The sequence below is a fragment of the Monodon monoceros genome, unplaced genomic scaffold (assembly GCF_005190385.1).
Source record: "Monodon monoceros isolate NGI ecotype Baffin Bay Population unplaced genomic scaffold, NGI_Narwhal_1 Super_Scaffold_11, whole genome shotgun sequence".
Classification (NCBI taxonomy): domain Eukaryota; kingdom Metazoa; phylum Chordata; class Mammalia; order Artiodactyla; family Monodontidae; genus Monodon; species Monodon monoceros.
Genome location: NW_021703767.1, coordinates 85,019,145 through 85,024,559, shown reverse-complemented (window position 1 = coordinate 85,024,559; position 5,415 = coordinate 85,019,145). Strand labels below are relative to the sequence as shown.

Genomic DNA, 5,415 nt, shown 5'->3' with positions numbered 1-5,415 from the left:
AAAACAGTTTTATTGAGGTGAAATTCACATACCATACAATTCACCCATTTAAAATGTATGTTTCAGGAAGTTCCCTGGTGGTGTAGTGGTTAGGACTCAGCGCTTTCACTGCGGTGGCCCGGGTTTAATCTGTGGTCCGGGAACTGAAATCCTGCAAGCCACGTAGCGCATGGGCAAAAAATAAATAAATAAAATAAAATTGTTCAAAATATTAAAATATAAAGTGTACATTTCAATGGTTTGTAATATATTCACAGAGTTGTACAACTATCACCAGAATCTAATTTTACATCTTTTTCTCATCCCCAAAAGAAACACTGCGCCTATTAGCATCATTGCCAAACCACCACTACCTCCCCAGACCCAGGCAAACACTAATTACTTTGTCTATAGATTTGTCTATTCTGGACATTTTATGGTTATAAAAATCATAATGTGTATATATATATATATATATATTTTTTAATGACTGGTTTCTTTCTTTGAGCATCCATGTGTGAAAACACATTCATGGATGTGTTTTCATCCATGTTGTAGCATGTATCAGTTCTGATTGCTTTTTATAGATGAAAATACTCCATTGTATGGATATGCCACATTATATTTACCCATTCGTCAATTGATAAACATTTTGGGTTGTTTCCACTTTTGCCTATTGTAAAGAACACTGCCATCGCCACAGGACCCTGTTTAAAACTGTTCAATGGCTCTCTTGGAGGAAGCCGCGGTCTCCGCTGCAGCGGAGCCTTGGGCCACCCGACCCTGCTCCTGACTCACCACTGTTCGCTCTCGCCGAGGAGCAAGTCGGCCAGGAAGCCGCGCCGCAGCCATGGCTTTTAAAGATACCATAAAGCCCGAGGTGGCGATTCACCGGATTAGAATCACCCTCCCCAGCTGCAGCTTGAAGTCTTTGCAGAGGGTATGTGCTGACCTGATCAGAGGCACGAAGAAAAAGAATCTCAAAGCGAAAGGACCGGTTCGGATGCCTACCAAGACTCAGAATAACTACAAGGAAAACTTGTGGTGAAGGTTCTAAGACTTGGGATTGTTTCCAGATGAGGATCCACAAGTGACTTATTGACCTGCACAGTCCTTCTGAGATTGTCAAGCAGATCACTTCCATCAGTATTGAGCCGGGAGTCGAGGTTGAAGTCACCATAGCAGATGCTTAAATCAACATTTTTAATAAATTGATAATCAGTTGTTTAAAAAAACCACACACAATGCCTTCCCTTTTTTCTATTTATTTATTTATTTATTTAGGCTGCTTTGGGTCTTTGTTGTTGTGCGGGCTACTCTTCGTTGGGGTGCACAGGCTTCTCACTGCGGTGGCTTCTCTTGTTGCAGAGCACGGGCTCTAGGCGTGCAGGCTTCAGTAGTTGTTGCACATGGGCTTCAGTAGTTGTGGCTCGCGGGCTCTAGAGAGCAGGCTTAGTAGTTGTGGCACACGGGTTTAATTGCTCTGCGGCACGTGGGATCTTCCCGGACCAGGGATTGAACCCGTGTCCCCTGCATCGGCAGCCGGATTCTTAACCACTGTGCCACCAGGGAAGTCCCCCCTTTCTTTTCTTTTTTTTTAAGAAGATGTTGGGGGGTAGGAGTTTATTAATTTATTTATTTATTTTTGCGTCTTCGTTTCTGTGCGAGGGCTTTCTCTAGTTGTGGCAAGTGGGAGCCACTCTTCATCGCGGTGCGCGGGCCTCTCACTATTGCGGCCTCCCTTGTTGCCGGGCACAGGCTCCAGACGCGCAGGCTCAGTAGTTGTGGCTCACCGGCCTAGTTGCTCCGCGGCATGTGGGATCCTCCCAGACCAGGGCTCGAACCCGTATCCCCTGCATTAGCAGGCAGATTCTCAACCACTGCGCCACCAGGGAAGCCCGTCCCCCCTATTTTTCTTTAAAAATTTTTTTTGTTTGTTTGTTTTGTTTTTTTGCGGTACACGGGCCTCTCACTGTTGTGGCCTCTCTCGTTGCGGAGCACAGGCTCCGGACGCGCAGGCTCAGCAGCCATGGCTCACGGGCTCAGCTGCTCCACGGCATGTGGGATCTTCCCAGACCAGGGCACGAACCCGTGTCCCTTGCATCGGCAGGCGGACTGTCAACCACTGCGCCACCAGGGAAGCCCCCCCCATTATTTTTAAGACAGCGTTCAAAACACTATATATGGTTTTCGTTGCGCAGCAAGTTTTGGCCCCAGTGATTGCTTCAGCCTGGTTTTGAACTCTTCCTATTGTTCTCTGTGCTCCATCCATATGATCATTCTCTCACTTCTTCAAAGCTGCCACCTCCAGGTTTTTGTGTCCTTCCCTCTTCCTAGAGACCACCACCTCTTTATCCACCCACTTCTTCCCTCCCCTGCTTAGTTCATTCCAAATTCTTATCTGAATTCAAATATTTTCTCAGAGAAGGATTTTCTGAAATTGATTTCCTTATCCCCTTTCCCACCCTACCCCTCAGCTGGGGTAGGTTCTCTGTTTTGTTTTCTCAGCTCCTTATTCTTTTTTCTCAAAACATTTATCTCAATTTATGATTATGCATATATTTTTATGATCATCAAAATGATATTTATTTCCTCCGGTAAATAGGTTTTGAAATTGTTTTTGCCCTATTGCATGTCTAACAATAAACATAGTACCTTGCCATTAGTAGATAATAAATATATCCTGGCTGACAATATGAATAAAGAAAGAACACCAGATTTCTGGCTTGGATAACTGATTGATCATGAGGTCATTAATTAAGTTAAGGAATGCAAGATGAGAAATATTCCTGAATCGGGCCAGGAAAAGAGGAGAAGTTAAGTGCTAAGAAAGTTGCAGTTGAGGAAGTCCCAGTGATGAAGGTCAGCAGGCAGTTGGACTATGAATTTAGAGCTGTGGAAAGAGACCTGGAATGGAGACAGATTCGGAAGTTATCAGCAAATAGCTTTTTGGTTAAGATCTTGGGAGTGGCTGAACTTGCCCAGGAAGAACGTGTAGCATAAAAAGGAAAGAAGGCAGGAGACTAAATTCTAGAGACACACGTATTGAGAAACGGGCAAAAGAAGACTTAGAATAAAGGGTTTTTTTTGTTGTTTTTTTTTTTCGGTACGCGGGCCTCTCACTGCTGTGGCCCCTCCCGTTTAGAATAAAGTTTGAAGTGAAATATCAAAGACATGGCAGAAGAACCCTGCCAAATGCTTCAGAGGAAAGTTCTGAGTTTGATCATTTGGGTAAGGTGATGATCATCAGATCTTTCCATTTTAAGGGATTTTTTTTTAATTAAAAAAATTTTTTTAACCTCTTTACTGCAGTATAATCGCTTTACATTGTTGTGTTACTTGCTGCTGTGTAACAAAGTGAATCAGCTGTACGTATACATATATCCCCATATAAAAATATGGAATGGTTCACGAATTTGCATGTCATCCTCACACAGGGGCCATGCTAATCTTCTCTGTATCGTTACAATTTTAGTATATGTGCTGCCGAAGTGAGCACTTAAGGGATTTTTGAGCATCCTGTTTCTCAACTTTTCACCTAATGGTTTTAGCATCCGTTTATGATCCTTGACTGAATCAATTATCTCAGTCTGGATTGCTGAATGGTGATTTTTTAAAAATTCCATCATCCCCCTGCCCCTGCCCTGCCCCCTGCTTTCTTCTTCTAAATTCCTGTGTTGCTCTCAGGGAAAGTTTCCCTGGGCACCTCCCTCTTCTACTAGCCCATTGCTGGGATATTTCACCTATGGGCTGGGAACAGTAAAAGGCTCTTTCATGAGAAGGTTGTAAGGGAATGGAGAATGTGCTGGGAGGGAAATTTGCTAAACCTTTGGAAAGTATATCCAAAAGGATGAAGAATATTCCTTTTGGTAAATATGACCTCTTCTAGCCTTACACCTCACCTACAAAAAAAATGCAGAGATGTGATTTGTGCCAGATCACACACTACATCCCTTTAGAGGCACTCTCTAAATACGATCCAACTTCTTCAGACAGCTTTCCAAGGCCTTTCAAGTCTAGGTAAGGTGACTTTCATATGCACTCCTAGAGCACCTTGCCCTTCCCTCCCGCATCAGTCAGCACACAGGATTGTAATGGCCACTTTACTCCCTTGAGGCCTCACCAGACCTCAGGTCAGTCTGGTTCCACAGTGTATTACTAACATTTAATCCAGGGCCTCACTCATAACAGGGACTCAAAAAAAAATGTGCTGGGTGAGTGAAGGATTGTATCTCGGGAAATAGCATTCTGTGGCTGGCGAGTGAGGGAGCCTGTGAGAAGTGGACTGGAGAGGCTTCCCAAGGGGATTGGATTTTACCAGGAAGGCACAGGAGAGCCCTGGGGGCCCTTGAGCTGTAAATCAGGCTTCTACTGGATTTGTGATCCAAAAAGATCTCATTTAATCCTCTTAACAACTTGATGAGATAGTTATTCCTATCTCTATTTTACTGATAAGGAAACGGGCCTCAGAGAAATTAAGCAACTTGTTCAAGGACACCCTGCTAGGAAGTAAGTGGAATCAAGAAATGTGAAGTCCATCCTTTTTCTACCTCACCAGCCTGCCTCTCACCCTTTGTAGGAGTGAGAATAGATTCAGTAGCAGACTAGGACATAGACTAAATTGGTCAGGACTTTGCTAGGCTAAATAATACCCTGGCTCCCCAGTACTCACTTCTATCAATGAGTCAGAGATGAAACCAGACACATACATTTGCTTTACATGATGCACTTGCTTGGAGGTTGGCTGCTTATTTAAATTTTTTTCAATATTTTCATCTTACTGCACCCTCTCTGTCTGAGATCACAAGGTGTAAATAAGGTTTACCTTGGCACAAGGGCAGAGGCAGAGGTCTGTGTGGAGCCATTGCTGGTTCAATAAATGGTTCTCAATAAATGTTGAAAATATATATTACTCAGTATAAATCAGTTGGATGTTAGTTCCATAAGAAAGGGAGATATTGTAGACAAAATTTGTTTTAAAAAATATAATTAGTACTTAAAAACTTGGTGTAAATATGTATGTCTTCACATGAAAAATATGTGTGTGCATCTGTATATCTTTTTTTTTTTAAAGAAAAAAGCATTGTTCAGACTTCCCTGGCAGTCCTGTGGTTAAGACTCCAAGCTTCCACTGAGAGGGCACGGGTTCAATCCCTGGTTGGGGAACTAAGATCCTGCATGCCTGTGGTGTGGCCAAAAAAAAAAAAAAGAAAAAGAAAAAGAAAATAATAAAAAAAAATCATTGCATAGAGGAATATGTTTTGAATAATCCCATATTGGAATTATTATAAATATCCATAAAAGTAAGTCTGGAAAGATAAATGCTAAAATATAAAAATGATATTATTTCCAGATGTAATAATATAGTCAAGATAACTTAGAATTTTCCCAGCTTTTGTCTTCTGCTAAGTTTTTGTTTTAAAATGAACATTCACT

General features: G+C 42.3%; 1 non-coding gene and 1 pseudogene across 1 annotated transcript; one reads left to right on the top strand and one right to left on the bottom strand.

Moving 5' to 3' along the window:
* Positions 1-829: 829 nt before the first annotated feature.
* Positions 830-1,172, top strand: LOC114891190 (annotated as a pseudogene).
* A 2,199-nt stretch (positions 1,173-3,371) lies between these two features.
* LOC114891386 lies at positions 3,372-3,478 on the bottom strand. Its single transcript, XR_003792494.1, has one exon. It is a non-coding gene; the product is annotated as a U6 spliceosomal RNA (small nuclear RNA).
* Positions 3,479-5,415: the final 1,937 nt, after the last annotated feature.